The sequence below is a fragment of the Equus przewalskii genome, chromosome 18, assembly GCF_037783145.1.
Source record: "Equus przewalskii isolate Varuska chromosome 18, EquPr2, whole genome shotgun sequence".
Taxonomy (NCBI): Eukaryota; Metazoa; Chordata; class Mammalia; order Perissodactyla; family Equidae; genus Equus; species Equus przewalskii.
The window spans coordinates 26,805,879-26,823,726 of NC_091848.1; the positions used below are offsets into that span (position 1 = coordinate 26,805,879).

Genomic DNA, 17,848 nt, shown 5'->3' on the forward strand with positions numbered 1-17,848 from the left:
ATTCTATGAAGCCAACATCATCCTGATACCGAAACCAGACAAGGACAACAGAAAAAAAGAAAATTACAGGCCAATAACCCTGATGAACAGCAATGCAAAAATCCTCAACAAAATACTAGCAAATCGAATACAACAATACATTAAAAAAGATCATACATCACATCTTCTTAATCCAATCATCAGTCGATGGGCACTTGGGTTGCTTCTACATCTTGGGTATTGGGAATAATGCTGCAATGAACATAGGGGTGCATAGGTCTCTTTGTTTGATTGATTTCAAGTTCTTTGGATAAATACCCAGTAGTGGGATAGCTGGGTCATATGGTATTTCTATTTTTAATGTTTTGAGAAATCTCCATACTGTTTTCCACCGTGACCGCATCAGTTTGCATTCCCACCAGCAGTGTATGAGGGTCCCCTTTTCTCCACATCCTCTCCAACATTTGGTATTTTTTGTCTTGGTGGTTATAGCCATTCTAATGGGCATAAGGTGATATCTAAATGTAGTTTTGATTTTAATTTCCCTGATGATTAGTGATGTTGAGCATCTTTTCATGTGCCTATATATCTTCTTTGGAAAAATATCTGTTCACATCCTCTGCCCATTTTTTGATTGCATTGTTTGTTTTTTTGTAGTTCAATGGTGTGAGTTCTTTAGATATTGTGGAGATTAAACCCTTGTCGGATATGTGATTTGCAAATGTTTTCTCCCAGTTGGTGGGTTGTTTTTTCATTTTGATCCTGGTTTCCTTAGTCTTGTAGAAACTCTTTAGTCTGACGAAGTCCCATTTGTTTATTTTTTCTTTTGTTTCCTTTGTCCAAGTAGACAAGGTATTTGAAAAGATCCTTTTAAGGCTGATGTCAAAGAGTGTACTGCCTATATTTTCTTACAGAAGTTTTATGGTTTCAGTTGTTATCTTCAAGTCTTTGGTCAATTTTGAGTCTATTTTTGTGTATGGAGAAAGACAGTGGTCTACTTTCATTCTTTTGCAGGTGGCTGTCCAGTTTTCCCAACACCATTTATTGAAGAGGCTTTCCTTTCTCCGTTGTATGTTCTTGGCTGCTTTGTTGAAGATTAGCTGTCCGTAGATATATGGTTCCATTTCTGGGCTTTCAGTTCTCTTCAATTGATCTGTGTGCCTGTTTTTGTACCAGTACCATGCTGTTTTGATTATTATGGCTTTGTAGTATATTTTGAAGTCCAGGATTGTGATGCCACCAGCTTTGTTCTTTTTTCTCAGGATTGCTTTGGCTATTTGGGGTCTTTTGTTGCCCCGTATGAATTTTAAGATTCTTTGTTCTATTTCTGTGAAGAATGTCATTGGGATTCTGATTGGGATTGCATTGAATCTGTAGATTGCTTTGGGTAGTATGGACATTTTAACTATGTTTATTCTTCCAAATCATGTGCATGGAATATCTTTCCATTTCTTTATGTCATTATCAATTTCTTTCAATAATGTCTTATAGCTTTCATTTGTATAAGTCTTCATTCCTTGGTTAAATTTATTCCTAGATGTTTTATTCTTTTTGTTGTGATTGTAAATGGGATTGTATTCTTGAGTTCTCGTTCTGTTAGTTCATTACTGGAGTATAGAAATGGCACCGATTTTTGTAAGTTGGTTTTGTATCATGCAGCTTTGCTGTAGTTGTTGATTATTTCTAATAGTTTTCCAATGGATTCTTTAGGGTTTACTATATATAAAATCATGTCATCTGCAAACAGCAACAGTTTTGCTTCTTCAAAGTCTATTTGGATTCCTTTTATTTCTTTTTCTTGACTAATTGTTCTGACCAAAACCTCTAGTGCAATGTTGAATAAGAGTGGTGAGAGTAGGCACCCTTGTCTTGTTCCTTTTCTCAGAGGGGTGGAGTTCAGTTTTTCCCCATTGAGTATGATGTTGGCTGTGGGTTCCTTCTATTTATTTTTATTGTTCTTTTTCTAACTTCTAAAGTTAGAAGCTTCCTTCAATTATTTTAATTCTTTTTAGTTTATTAATGTAATAATTTAGTCTATAGAATTTCTCTGAACACTGCCATAGTTCTGATATAATTTGTGGTAATTATTATTCATTTTAATATATTCTGCTATTTCAGTTTTGAATTCCCATTTGACTCTAGAATTGTTTAAAAATTGTAATATTAAAATTTCAAGATAGTAAGAGAATTTTGTTTTCAGATTTTATTATAAACATCTGATTTTTATTCTTTGTGATCAGAGAATGTTGTCTGTAGTATTTATCTACTTAAAATTTTTTCTTGATGTTTTCTTATGGTCTAATATGTAATCAATTTTCACGACTCTTCCTTTCCATGGTTTCTTGGAAAGAAAGTGAGGGTTTTTTCCCCAAAGTATGTTTAATTTGACATAAAGTGTATCAATGTATTATTATGCTACTTAGTCTTCTATATCCTTATTTATTTTTGTTCACTTGGAATTCCTTGTACTGAGAGTGAAATATCTTTTTACTAATTCATTTTTCATCTGTTTCTCCTCATAACTCCTAAAATTTTTGTTTGTAGCTATCGATGTTATGTTACTTGGTGCATAGATATTCATAATTGTTATTTTTTTCATTGTTATTTATATACTTTATTGGTATAAAATAGCACTATTTGAGACATCTCATTCAATACTGTTTTCTTTAAATTCATGTTGTCTGATATAAGATAATAATCACTCTCCCTGCTTTTATTTATTTTTTGCATTTGCCCACCACTTTACTTTCAAAATTTTCAACTACTTTGTTTTTAAGAAGGTCTCCTATATATAGTACTAAGTTGGTTTTGCTCTGTAATCCCATATGAAAGTCTTCTCCTTAGCTGATTTAAATTTATGGCTATCAGCAGTGGTGTGCTGGAACCAGCACATACCAGCTCACAAGTTCTCAACTTCACATTCAATGACATAAGATTTGTAGCTCAAAATTGGCCATGGTAGAAGTATGTACACCATGGGAATCAGCAAAAGCTACAAGTTAAGACATTTTGTTTTGTTTTGTTTTCCCAAGTCCTGTTGTTAAGCATTTGCTAGCACACTGTTGGCTATCACTGATGTGTTTAACCTAGTTCTGTCATATTATTTTATTTTATTTTTTTATTTCATTTTTTAAATATTTTTAATATTTTTTTATTGAGTTATTGATAGGTTACAATCTTGTGAAATTTCAGTTGTACATTAATGTTTGTCAGTCATGTTGTAGGTGCACCACTTTGCCCTTTGTGCCCACCCCCCGCCCCACCTTTCCCCTAGTATCCACTAAACTGTTCTTAGTCCATAATTTTAAATTCCTCATATGAGTGGAGCCTTACATAGATTATCCTTCTCTCGCTGGCTTATTTCACTTAACATAATTCTCTCAAGGTCCATCCATGTTATTGCAAATGGAATGATTTTGTTCTGTTTTGCAGCTGAGTAGTATTCCATTGTATATATGTACCACATCTTCTTTATCCATTCGTCTGTTGCTGGACACTTAGGTTGCTTCCACGTCTTGGCTATTGTAAACAGTGCTGCAATAAACATTGGGGTGCATAGGACTTTTGGGATTGCTGACTTCAAGCTCTTTGGATAAATACCCAGTAGTGGGATGGCTGGATCGTATGGTAGTTCTATTTTTAATTTTTTGAGGAATCTCCATACTGTTTTCCATAGTGGCTGCACCAGTTTGCATTCCCACCAGCAGTGTATGAGGGTTCCTTTTTCTCCGCAACCTCTCCAACATTTGTTGCTATTAGTTTTAGATATTTTTGTCATTCTAACGGGTGTAAGGTGATATCTTAGTGTAGTTTTGATTTGCATTTCCCTGATGATCAGTGATGATGAGCATCTTTTCATGTGCCTATTGGCCATCAGTATATCTTCTTTGGAGAAATGTCTGTTCATGTCTCCAGCCCATTTTTTGATTGGGTTGTTTGATGTTTTGTGGTTGAGTTGCGAGAGTTCTTTATATATTATGGATATTAAGCCTTTGTCAGATATATGACTTGCAAATATTTTTTCCCAGTTAGTGGGTTGTTTTTTTGTTTCAATCCTGTTTTCATTTGCCTTGAAGAAGCTCTTTAATCTGATGAAGTCCCATTTGTTTATTCTTTCTATTGTTTCCCTCCTCTGAGAAGGCATGGTGTCTGAAAAGATCCTTTTAATACTGATGTCAAAGAGTGTACTGCCTACGTTTTCTTCCAGAAGCCTTATGGTTTCAGGTCTCACCTTTAGGTCTTTGATCCATTTTGAGTTTATTTTGGTGAATGATGAAAAAGAATGGCCAATTTTCATTCTTTTACATGTGGCTTTCCAGTTTTCCCAGCAGCATTTGTTGAAAAGACTTTCTTTTCTCCATTGTATGCCCTCAGCTCCTTTGTCAAAGATTAGCTGTCCATAGATGTGTGGTTTTATTTCTGGGCTTTCAATTCTGTTCCATTGATCTGTGCACCTGTTTTTGTACCAGTACCATGCTGTTTTGATTGCTGTAGCTTTGTAGTATGTTTTGAATCAGGGATTGTGATGCCTCCCATTTTGTTCTTTTTTCTCATGATTACTTTAGAAATTCGGGGTCTTTTGTTGCCCCATATGAATTTTAGGATTCTTTGTTCTAATTCTGTAAAGAATGTCATTGGGATTCTGATTGGGATGGCGTTGAATCTGTAGATTGCTTTAGGTAGAACGGACATTTTAACTATGTTTATTCTTCCAATCCATGTACATGGAATGTCTTTCCATCTCCTTATGTCGTCATCCAATTCTCTCAGAAAGGCCTTGTAATTTTCATTATATAGGTCCTTCACTTCCTTAGTTAAATTTACCCCAAGGTATTTTATTCTTTTATTTTGCAACTGTGAATGGTATTGTATTCTTGAGTTCTTTTTCTGTTGGTTCATTACTGGAGTATAGAAATGCTACTGATTTATGCAAATTGATTTTATACCCTGCAACTTTGCTGTAGTTGTTGGTTACTTTTAACAGTTTTCCAATGGATTCTTTGGGGTTTTCTATATATAAGATCATGTTGTCTGCAAACAGCGAGAGTTTCACTTCTTCCCTCCCTATTTGGATTCCTTTTATTCCTTTTTCTTGCCTGATTGCTCTGGCCAGGACCTCCAGTACTGTGTTAAATAAGAGTGGTGATAGAGGGCATCCTTGTCTCATCCCTGTTTTCAGGGGGATGGCGTTCAGTTTTTGCCCATTGAGTATGATGTTGGCTATGGGTTTGTCGTATATGGCCTTTATCATGTCGAGGTAGTTTCCTTCTATGCCCATTTTGTTCAGAGTTTTTATCATAAATGGCTGTTGGATCTTGTCAAATGCCTTCTCTGCATCTATTGAGATGATCATGTGGTTTTTATTCCTCAGTTTGTTGATGTGGTGTATCACATTGATTGATTTGCGGATGTTGAATCATCCCTGTGTCCCTGGTATGAATCCCACCTGATCCTGATGTATGATTCTTTTGATGAATTGCTGAATTCTGGTTGCCAAAATTTTGTTTAGAATTTTTGCATCTATGTTCATCAGTGATATTGGCCTGTAGTTCTCTTTTTTCATGGTGTCCTTGTCAGGTTTTGGTATCAGCGTGATGTTGGCCTCATAGAATGTGTTAGGAAGTGTTCCATCTTCCCTAATTTTTTGGAATAGCTTGAAAAGGATAGGTATTAAATCCTCTCTGAAAGTTTGGTAGAATTCCCCAGGAAAGCCATCTGGTCCTGGGGTTTTATTCTTTGGGATGCTTTTGATTGCCGTTTCAATCTCTTTCCTTGTGATTGGTCTGTTCAAATTGTCTGCCTCTTCTTGAGTGAGCTTTGGGAGATTGTAGGACTCCAAGAATTTATCCATTTCCTCTAGGTTATCCATTCTCTTGGCATATAGTTTTTTGTAGTATTCTCTTATAATCTGTTGTATTTCTGCAGAGTCTGTTGTTATTCCTCCTCGCTCATTTCTGATTTTGTTTATTTGAGCTTTCTCCCTTTTTTTCTTTGTAAGTCTGGCTAGTGGTTTGTCAATTTTATTTATCTTCTCAAAAAACCAGCTCTTTGTCTCATTGATCCTTTCTACTGCCTTTTTCGTTTCAATAGTATTTATTTCTGCTTTAATTTTTATTATTTCTCTCCTTCTGCTGACTTTGGGCTTCATTTGTTCTTTTTTCTCTAGTTCAGTTTGGTGTACTTTAAGGTTGCTTATTTGGGATTTTTCTTATTTGTTAAGATGTGTCTGTATTGCGATGAATTTTCCTCTTAATACAGCTTTTGCTGTATCCCATATGAGTTGGTATGGCATGCTATCATTTTGATTTGTTTGCACGTATTTTTTTATTTCTTCTTTAATTTCTTCAATGATCCATTGCTTGTTCAGTAGTGTGTTGTTTAGTTTCCACATCTTTGTGCCTTTCTCAGCTTTTTTCTTGTAATTAATTTCTAGCCTTATGGCACTATGATCTGAGAAGATGCTTGTTATTATTTCAATTTTTTTAAATTTGTAGAGGCTTGCCTTGTTTCCCAACATATGGTCTATCCTAGAGAATGTTCCATGTGCACTTGAGAAGAATGTGTATTCAGCTCTTTCAGGGTGAAGTGATCTATATATGTCTATTAAGTCCAATTGTTTTAGTTTTTCATTTAGCTCCACTATTTCCTTGTTGATTTTCTGTCTGGATGATCTGTCCATTGATGTGAGTGGGGTGTTGAGGTCCCCTACTATTATTGTGTTGTTTTTAACATCTTCCTTTAGGTCTGTTAATAGTTGCTTTATGAATCTTGGTGCTCCTGTGTTGAGTGCATAGATATTTATAAGCGTTATTTCTTCTTGATGAAGTGTCCCTTTGATCATTATATATTGTCCCTCTGTGTCTCTCTTTACCTGTCTTATTTTGAAATCCACTTGGTCTGATATGAGAATTGCAACACCTGCCTTTTTTTCCTTGCTATTTGCTTGAAGTATTGTCCTCCACCCCTTCACCCTGAGTCTGTGTTTGTTCTTGGGGCTGAGGTGTGTTTCCTGGAGGCAACAAATTGTTGGATCATGTTCTTTAATCCTTTTTGCCACTCTGTGTCTTTTTATTGGAGAGTTCAATCCGTTCACATTGAGAGTGATTATTGATGCATGTGGACTTAGTGCTGTTAATCTGTCGCTCATTATCTTGTTTTCCTGTGTTTCTTTTCCTGTTTGCTTTAGACTACCCATTTAATACTGCAATCTCTTATGCTGGGTTTCTTAGATTTTTCCTTATTTATGATTTGTGACTCTGTTCTGTACTTTATTTTAGTGTCTACCTTGAAGTTTGTATTTAGAATCTCATGTATAATATAGTCTATTCTCAGGTGGTCTCTTACTTACTTGACCAATACTGATTTAGACCCTTTGCTCTTCCCCTCCTAAATTATTATTTTCATTTTTTATTCCAACTCGTCTTATTAATTGGTAGTTAGAGTGCTAAGATCGTCCTTGTTTTGGTAGTTTCCTTACCTTTACCCTAATGCTATAATTGAATATTTGCTATCCTGTTCTGGTTCTATCCATCGGTCTCCCTAGTCTGTGGATTGTGTCCTCTTTCTCCCTTTTTTCTTTTTTCAGGTATGAGAGCCTTCTTGAGGATTTCTTGTAATGGAGGGCTTTTAGTTACAAATTCCCTTAACTTTTGCTTGTCTGGAAAAGATTTAATTTCTCCCTCATATCTGAAGGAAATTCTTGCTGGATAGAGTATTCTTGGCTGAAGATTTTTATCCTTTAAAGCTTTGACTATGTCACTCCATTGTCTCCTAGCTTGTAGGGTTTCTGTAGAGAAATCCGCTGACAGTCTGATAGGGGCTCCTTTATCATATTATTTTATTTTATGTTTTTGTGTTTTAATATCCATTATCAATGTATTTTGTAATTTTTTGGGATATGTGTGTTTATTCTAATACTTTGGAAAGTATTTATTTTTGATCTAAAGTTTATTGTTATAACCATAACTTAAGATAAAAGCTTTAATTCTATATCTGTTTGGATAGAATCTATTAACTCCACACTGTGAGCAGTCACAAATTAGTATATTTCCTTTTTCTTCTCCTTCACTCGTCTATTCAGTTTTAGTTGCTATTTTTCTTAGCATTTACCTTTGTATTGCTAAATAAATTTGCATTATTTTTACTTGATTTATCAGCTTCCAATGATATCCTTTGATCTCTTGCTAGAAAAGATGAGTGAATTCAATGTACATTAGTACCAACTTATTCTCCCAGTTCTTTTCTCAGATCTGTTAGATATGTCATTTCTAAATTGTCATGATCACTACATTTACATTCTGCATTGTTACCATAATCCCTGCATGTGCTTTAATCTTTGTCCTGCAGTGAAGTAAATCAATGTCAATGCCAGTCCTGTTGTTGTTTTTTCATTTATCTCCTGGCTGACTGAGGTTCATCTTCTAGTATTTTCTGCAAGAAGGACTCATTAGATGTTCAGAATGTTTATTGTTTGCCTTTATACTTGAATGACATTTTGTGTGAATAAAATATTCTTTGGTTACAATTTTTCTTCTTGAGTGTTTTATAAACATTGCTTCACTATTTTCTTGTATGGGAATTTGCTCTGGGGAAATCTGAGGTCAGCCTTATTTTTTCCTTTGTAAATGACTTAATATTTTTGCATAGCTCTCCAAAGCGTTCTTTGTCTTTGAAGTTCGGTAGCTTTATTATAGTATGCCTCTTTGTTACTTTCTCCTGGAACATTGTGTGTCCTTTCAATTTTGCAATCAGATCTTCTTTTATTTTTTAAAATTTTGTGGTGATATTTACAATTTTCAAATCATCCAAAGCAACTTTTTTCTTTTCCTGGTAAATGTCCTTTATATCTTATTTGATTTCTTTTTCTTTTCCTCCCTTGTATTTATAGGATATTTGCATGGATCTTTTGCAGTTCCTTTTGGCGACCTCACTTTTGACAAAGGTGAGTTTTTCCTGCATCAGATACTTCCAGGAGGTTCATATGGAGGTGGGCACAGGCCTATGCTTTAAGTGAAAAATTTTCTTTTGATTCTGAGTTTTCAGTATGAGTTTTTATAGCTTTTAGTTCTCCCCAATAATGGAAAAAGGCAGCTATGGGGCTTCTCATTTTGCAAGTCTCTTTTCTCCCACTACCACATGGGTGGACTGTTAGCTGAAATTATGCCTTGTCTGTGTAATTCAACCTTGCTTCCTCCACTTTCACATGAAAACCAGGTTCAGGGAACTTGCCATTATCTGTACACTATATCCCTCCAGTTACAAACAAAATAATTAGGTTTTGCATCTCAGAGTGTTCTCCTGTCTTTAGAAAGTGTACTTTATGTACTTTATGATCTCTTTCTGAGATCTGTAGCTTTGCGCATCCTCTTTTCCACTGTCTCATACTCCTCATGGACTTCCAATTCTTTCCCTAACCTTTCCTGCTTCCTCTAGTTTTGTGACTAAAGGTTTCAACAAGTAAGTATCTGGTACCTCTGAGGACAGGGGTTCAGAATGAGGCTAACTTCAAAAGAACTGGCTGAAAGTCTGTTTGAAGAGGGGTTAGAATCCCAGATTTCTTCTCTCAGTTCAAGCAGTCAGAGAACCATACTAACAAGGGATTTACTTTCAGAAGCTGGTGAAGCAGATAGACTTGAAGCAGATGGACCAAAAATGCCTGAGAGTGAGAATGAGTCAACATACTCACAACAGGGAGATTATAGAGAAACCTGCTTACTAAAGTGCCTTCTTCTCCCTCTTGGCTTTCAAAATGTTGGAGATCAAGATTGTAATTATCTCCCTCCCCAATGAGGAGATGGGAGGATTCCTCTGTAGGTAGACTGAGAAGCCTACAGATACTCACATGATGGGGTAACTGCCCCCTGCCCCCCAAAAACAAAGCAGGGTCTCTCACTGTTCAGCTACCCTGCAGTGAGGCCCACCATCCTGCAGGCCCCATGAATGTCCTTCCAATCAGCACTTTAACGATCCCTTAAATATGAAGAGGCAGCCAAAGATCTCAAGACATTTGAAGAAATAATATATTGCAAAAGACACATGAACAGACCAAAATAAGGAACTCTAAGGAGAGAGAGAGACAATGCAGGAAGCAGAAAAAAAAATGTCTCAGCAATCTCCTAGTTTCTCTGAGGCAGAGTTTGAATTTCTGCTTCCCATTCTGCTGGTTGCTAGGATGATTTCCAAGAAAAGGAAAAAATAGAAACCTTATGCCCCATCTTCAAACCAGAGATCCTTAAACTAAACTATTACCTTGCTGAAGTTGAGTCAATTGCAGTTTCCTACTTCCAGCCGTGAGAACTTGCAGGAGCACACTCTGAGATGATGCATGTAGAGACAGGAGTATGGGAAGGAAATGTGGCCAGTGAGAAATTTCCAATGGTGGATGTTTACCTTATTGTATATTTCCTTTTAAATATCTAGTATGGTAACTCCTCCCTGACCTTTGTCTTAGTAATGAGCCCTTCCAGCCAGATAAATGGTCCTAGTTCATAGTATAAATAGATAAAGGATGATTTTTCCTAGGTCCGCTATTCCCTACATGATACATGTTATCTCACCCTTTCTTGTCTCCCTAGTTCCCATCTCATTAGTGAGCCACCTGAATATTCCCTGCCATCAGTAATGAACTTGATGTACCTCAAGTCTTCTTCCAATAATAGACTTCAATGCTTCCTACGTCCTGGAAACACCAGTAATGAAACCACACAAAGACACTTTAGACTGTGGCATGGGAATCAAAGCCCTGCAATCTGCTGGTCATGAAGAGATTTCTCCTCTGCAGAGTCCTCCCTTGGCTGCTTTTTATAACAACAGATTTTTCCACATCGTCAAACTAAAAATTCCCTTCCTCTTTCTCCTGTGTTAGATCCTTTATTCCCTGTATCCTTAGATCTTCCTCTTTGTTGCTTTATTTTCTTGTTTTGGTGTAACACCTTTTCTAGTAACTTGCTAAGAATGAGTGCATGAGAGGAAAAAAATATTTTGAGACATGACATGTCTGAAAATGTCTTTGTTTTTCCCTCATTTTAATTGAAAAATTGGCTGAGTATAGCCTTCTGTGTTGGAAATAATTTTATCTTAGAATGTTGAGGGCCTTACTCCATCCGCTAGCTTCTAGAGCTGTGGAGAGATACAGTCCACATCTGATTCTTGAACTTTTGTGTGTAACCTTCTTTTCCCCATTTCTGGGAAATTTTAGAATCTTTTCTTTAATACTACTGTTCTGAAATTTCATAATAATGTCTTATTGTGGTTCCTTTTATAGTTACTATGCCAAACTTCTGCTGGGTCCCTTAAATCAAGAAATTCATGTTTTTCAGTTCTGGAAAATCATTTATTTTTATAATTTTCTCTTTCTAGAACTTTTAATATTCAAATATTGAATTGCTTGGATTTAAAAAAATATATTTTACTGTGATAAAGCCATTCAACATGAGAGCTACCCTCTTATCAAATTTTTAAGGGCGTAATTCATTTCTGTTGACTCGAGGTGCAATGTTGTACAGACGATCTCTAGAGCTTATTCATCTTGCTTACGTGAAATTTTATGCCCATTGATTAGTAGCTCCCCATTTCCCGCTCCCCAGCCCCTGGTAACCACCATTCTACTCTTTGATTCTATGAATTTGATAATTTTAGATACCACAAATGAGTGGAATAATACACTATTTGCCTTTCTGTGACTGGCTTATTTCACTTGACATAACATTCTCAAGGTTCATTCACATTGTCATATATGGCAGAGTTTCCTTCTTTTTTTTTTTCCTTTTTTTTAAGGAAGCTTAGCCCTGAGCTAACATCTGCCACTAATCCTCCTCTTTTTCTGCCGAGGGAGACTGGCCCTGAGCTAATATCCATGCCCATCTTCCTCTATTTTATGTGGGATGCATGCCACAGCATGACTTGCCAAGCAGTTCAAGGTCTGCACCCAAGACCCGAAATGTTGAACCCTGGACTGGTGAAACGGGACATGTGAACTTAACTGCTGTGCCACAGGGCCATCCCCTAGAATTTCCTTCTTTTTAAAGACTGAATGGTATTCCGTTGCATGTATATACCACATTTTCTTTACCCATTCATCTGTCAATGGACATTTAGGTTTTCTTCACAACTTGGTTACTGTGAATAGTGCTGCAATGAACATAGGAGTGCTAATAATGAGATCCTGATTTCAATTCTTTTGGATAAATACCCAGAAGTGGGACTGATGGATCATATGGTACTTGAGGAGTTAATCTTCAAAATATGTAAGGATTTCCTACAACTCAATTAGCAAAAAAACCCTAATAACCCAGTTAAAACATGGGCTAAGGACTTGAATAGATATTTTTCCAAAGAAGATGTACAATTGGCCAACAGAGATATGAAAAAATGCTCCAAATCATTAATTATCAGGGAAATGCAAATCAAAATGACAGTATGAAATCATCTCATACCTGTCAGGATCACTAGTATCAAAAAAACAAAAGACAACACGTTGGCGAGGATGTGGAGAAACTGGAACCCTTGCACACTGTTAGTGGGAATGCAAAATGGTCTAGCTGCTATGAGATCACTATGGAGCGTCCTTAAAAAATTGAATCTCTTGGATTGATCCTCTAGTTTCCTTGTCTCTTCTCTTTTATGTCCTCTTTGCCTTTTTGTTGTTGTCATTCTGATTTCTTAGACATCTCCTCAATTTTACCTTCCAATCCTTTCTGTGCAATTTTAATTTCTCCTAAAGAATCTTAAAATTTCTAAGAAGGCTTTTTTATTTTCTGAGTACTCTTTTTATAGTTTTCTGTTCTTGTTTCATGTATGCAATAGCTTATCTTTCAGAGGGCATTAATTACAGTTTTGAGGCATTTTTTTTCTGCTTCCTGCATTGTCTCTCTCTCTCCTTAGAGTTCCTTATTTTGGTCTGTTTTTGTGTGTTTTGCATTATATTATTTCTTCAAATGTCTTGAGATCTTTGGCTGCCTCTTCATATTTAAGGGATCGTTAAAGTGCTGATTGGAAGGGCATTCATGGGGCCTGCAGGATAGTGAGCCTCACTGCAGGGTAGCTGAACAGTGAGAGACCCTGCTTTATTTTGGAGGGGTGGTTACCCCATCATGTGAGTATCTGTAGGCTTCTCAGTCTACCTACAGAGGAATCCTCCCATCTCCTCATTGGGGAGGGAGATAATTACAATCTTGATCTCCAACATTTTGAAAGCCAAGAGGGAGAAGAAGGCACTTTAGTAAGCAGGTTTCTCTATAATCTCCCTGTTGTGAGTATGTTGACTCATTCTCACTCTCAGGCATTTTTGGTCCATCTGCTTCAAGTCTACCCGCTTCATCATCTTCTGAAAGTAAACCCCTTGTTAGTATGGTTCTCTGACTGCTTGAACTGAGAGAAGAAATCTGGGATTCTAACCCCTCTTCAAACAGACTTTCAGCCAGTTCTTTAGAAGTTAGCCTCATTCTGAACTCCTGTCCTCAGAGGTACTAGATACAATTCCCCAAACTCTGGGTTTTGACACCCTACTTATTGCAGGGCTTTTCAAACTTAGCATGTATACAAATCACTTGAGAAGCTTGTTGAACCCCCTGGATGTCTGGGCCCCACTCCCCAGAGTTTCTTATTCAGCAGATCTGTGGTAGAGCCAGAGATTTGTATTTTGAACAAGCTCCCAGGTGATGCTGATGCCTCAGGTCAGTGAAACATCCTGCTTTTACCCTTAGGCATTCACTTCCAGTTTTCTGACTACTGATGATTTGCTTTCTTTTAATATTCATCCAACCAATTCGATTTTCCAAAATTGTGTTACATTCTCCTGACGTCTAAGGTCTCCTTTCCCATTCTGTCTGTTCTTATGGATTTATATATTAAAAATTATCTATTTTATCTTGTCTTTATGTGATGTGGGAACGGAGTTGAAATCAAAGAAAATACTCAGATTGCCATTTATAACCAGAAATCTCATTTTATTATATGTAAGCTTGGGGAAATTCCTGACAGTGGCTTATTCACCCTTTCAAACAGCTATTTCTCCATTCCCCACAAAGGTTGTTCCAAACCATCATTACTTCTCCCCAAACCTCCAGCCTACCTTTTTGTACACAGCCCCCATTCAGTAGAACCTTCTCTTCAACTTCACTCCTTCAGTTTCCTGCCTGCATACCTGAGACTATATTTAGTTATCACCTTTACTCCCCCCCCGGGCCCAGAGGAATAAGAACTTGTTCTCCTGTTGGGAAAAATCCCTTTATCTTGCACCAGCATCCATTCCTTTGGAATTCTATATTTTCAACTGCTCCCTTTCTATGGGTGCTGTAAACCATATTTCTAAAATAAATAAAAGAACTCCTCCCCTGCTAACAAATTACCCCTGGAGTCTAGGTCTGCCTCTTGCTTAGTTTAGCTTTTTCTCTCTTGGGTCTGAACTCTGGAGAGTCTTGTGCTTGAAGCATTTTTGGGTGATGGATAGTAGATGGCCACTGACACCAACAAGGTCAGTAGCTGACAGAGGACCCAGTAAAGAGAAGCAGGAAGATGTGTTGGGGTTTGTGGCATGGAGTGGGGCTACATGTAGTAGCTAGCTATATGTTCCTGGGTATAATTCCTTCCAGTTATTTTCAAGGTTGGAAATAGCATGCTTTTAATTGTAATATAAACTAGTCCAGCACTGGCTTAAACAAACTGGAGTTTATTTTCCCCACAGAAATCTGGAGGGAGGATGTGGCTCAGTGTTGTCAGGGTAAACAACCATCTGATGCTTTTGGCCTTTTCCCTTTGGTTGCAAGCTGGCTGCTAGGTCCTGACCAACACAGAGGGTGGATCCTAAGGAAAGACAACCAGAGACTGTTAGGTTCAGCTGTGCCAAAGAGTAGATTCTCCCTCCCCCTGACAGTTTTGGGGACTGAAGTATCATTTTAATAAGGGAAGCACTTCCCCCAACCATCATCTCTGGGCGTTATCAGGGTGGCTGTGGTTTCCCTGCTTCTGTCCTGGCACTCCACTTTGGGCATCCCCCTATCTGCCAACCACAGGTTCTGCTGACACTCATTCTGCTTCTGTTTGTTTCCTTAAAACCTGCTCTTCGTGATGCTGCATTGCCACTCTTCAGCTGCACACTGTTCTCATTGCTGGACACCTTTGCTACTTGCTTTCTTCTGGACACCACTATCTTTTCTCAGGAACCACCATCTCCCCTTGGGTACCACCTGGCCTCACTAGGCATTGCTGCTGCTCTCCTGGATACCACAGATCCCACTGGAATTGGGGACCATGATGCAGTGGAGCTATCATGTACCAGAGCTCTACAGCGTTCCATGGGGGAGAAAGCCCCTCTCCTTTGTGTGTTATATTTGGTCATTGGGCAGCACAATTGTGATGCTTGTGCCTCAGCGTTCAACAGGAAATAGCTCTTTTATTTTCATTCCACCTTCCGCTACACCCTCATTTCCTAGGACACATGATGAATGATGATCCTCAGAATGGCTCTTCCCCATATGATGCCACTGGGTCATCAAGTCGTTCTGTCCAAACTTTCCTCCCATTTTCCACGCTCACTGATTTAATGAACTAGTTTAACCAATGCACCATTTACCCACATATGTACTAATCCGATATACTGAGCCCCCATACTTAGTTCATCCAAACAGTGGATTCTGAAGAGGTCCCTTTGGAGGAGATGATGTCCAGGTGTGCAGCAGGGTGGGAGTTAAGGGGACTGATTGGTTGATTCATTCAGTAATCAATCCTACCTACTTCTACTGTACCTTGAGGCAAACTTCTCTATCGAATAGGGTGTTTACTCAGCCCTCACTAACTCTGTATTTCCCAATCTGCTCAAGGTAGCCATGGGCTGAGATCTCTAGTGCCCTGGCAATATGTCAGTGTGGCTGTGACAAGTGGAGTTCATTGCCTGGAAACAAGGTACTGAAATTAGAAGGAGCTTGAAGAAGTCAGGCTGGGCTCAGAGGGTTTTTATTAAATCCCTAAAGGTGACAGATGGTCACAAACTCTTCAGCTCTCAACATATACCTGCGATCCTCCTCGGAGGTGCCTCCTGCCTCATCACTTATTGCAGCTCCATGTCTCCATGCAGCCGGAAGTGTCAGTCTGGCAGCTTATGGACTGAGAGATCCAGGGAATACAGTTCTCACTGCCAAGTGGCAGCAGCCCACCTGAGCTGCCTGATTGTCACTCTGGTGAAGTTCATTGCTTCCTGTTTCTCCTTCCTCTACATTCTTTTCTTCCATTTTTTTCTTTTTAATCTTATTTCTTTGCTGCTTTGTCTCTTTCTTGTCTTCATTTCTCTTTTCCTGTGTCTATCTTCTTTGCTTCTAAGAATTCTGTCTTCCTTTCTTTGATTGTCTGTGTTCAATTCATTTGAATACACATTACACGTACAGTTGTCCTGTCTTATCCACAAGGGATGTGTTCCGAGACCCCCAGTGGATGCCTGAAACTGCGGATGGTACTGAACCTGGTATATACCATGTCTTTTACTATACATACATACCTATGATAATTTATAAATTAGGCACATTAAGAGATTAACAACAAAAACTAACAATAAAATGGAACAATTATAACAATATACTGTAATAAGATTTATGCAAATGTGATCTCTCTCTCAAAATATCTTTTTATTTTTGAGGAAGATTATCCCCGAGCTAACATCTGCTGCCAATCCTCTTCTTTTTCCTGAGGAAGACTGGCCCTGAGCTAACATCCATGTTCATCTTCCTCTACTTTATATGCGGGACGCCTACCACAGCATGGTGTGCCAAGCAGTGCCATGTCTGCACCTGGGATCCGACCAGCGAATCCCTGGCCGCCGAAGTGGAATGTGCGAAATTAACTGCTGCGCCACTGGGCCAGCCCCTCAAAATATGTTATTTTACTATACTCACCCTTATGTGATGATGTGAGATAATGCAATGCCTATGTGATGAGATGAAAGGAGGTGAAAGATATGGTGTTAGGCTACTACATACTGACCTTCTGATGATACGCCAAAAGGAGGATCATGGAGCCATGAGGATGTCGATGATTGGATGTCAGGAGCAGATGATGTCAATGACTGGGGATCCAACAAAGGGATGATTCATGTCCTGGGTGGGATGGAGCAGGATGGCCCAAGATTTCATCACGCTACTCAGAATGGCATGCAATTTAAAACTTACGACTTGTTTATTTTTGGAATTTTCCATTTAATATTTTTGGAGCTTGATTGATTGCAGGTACCTGAAACTGTGGAAAGTGAAACTGTGGATAAGGGGGTACTAATACATGCTATGTGCCAAGGCATGTGTGTCAGGTAGTGGGTATACAAAGGTGAGTAAAACAAGATCCTTGTTTTCCTGAAACTTAGTTCATTGTTGACATCAGAAATATAATCCACAAAATAAAGAGAATCATTAAGTGACTATGATATTTTTGATGCTTTACATCCATTATTGTATTTAATTGCCATAAAAATCATTGAAGTAAGCATTTCATTTTACAGTTGAGAAAAGTGAGACTCAGACATGATCAGATTTAGACGACTAGTGGGCAGAGTTCCTGGATCCTGTTTCTGACCCAATTCTTTCTCTTTTGCTCCCCTCTTCTTTCTATTGATGTTATCCCCCACATGCTTCTTCTCCTTAGCACCCAACCCCGCTGTTATCTATACTTGTTCCTCCCTCAAATTCCTTATCTCTGTTCTGTCCTTCTCCTTGGCCCTTTGCTTTGCCATTCTCATTTCCCTCCTCCCATTTTGTGTTCTCTTCTCTCCCTTGCTCCTTTCAGTTCTTTCTGGGATTCTGATGCTGTCTTTCCTGTTTCTCTCCTTTCTTCCTTCCACTCTATCTTGCTGTTGACACAAATAACCAGTAACCATTCTACAGATAGGAGA

At 38.0% G+C, this 17,848-nt stretch overlaps 1 long non-coding RNA gene across 1 annotated transcript; it reads left to right on the plus strand.

The window, feature by feature from the left end:
- Positions 1 to 8,866: 8,866 nt before the first annotated feature.
- On the plus strand, positions 8,867 to 17,380 carry LOC139077108 (uncharacterized). Its single transcript, XR_011529399.1, has 2 exons — positions 8,867 to 8,920; positions 16,611 to 17,380. It is a non-coding gene; the product is annotated as an uncharacterized lncRNA (long non-coding RNA).
- The last annotated feature ends 468 nt before the right edge of the window (positions 17,381 to 17,848 follow it).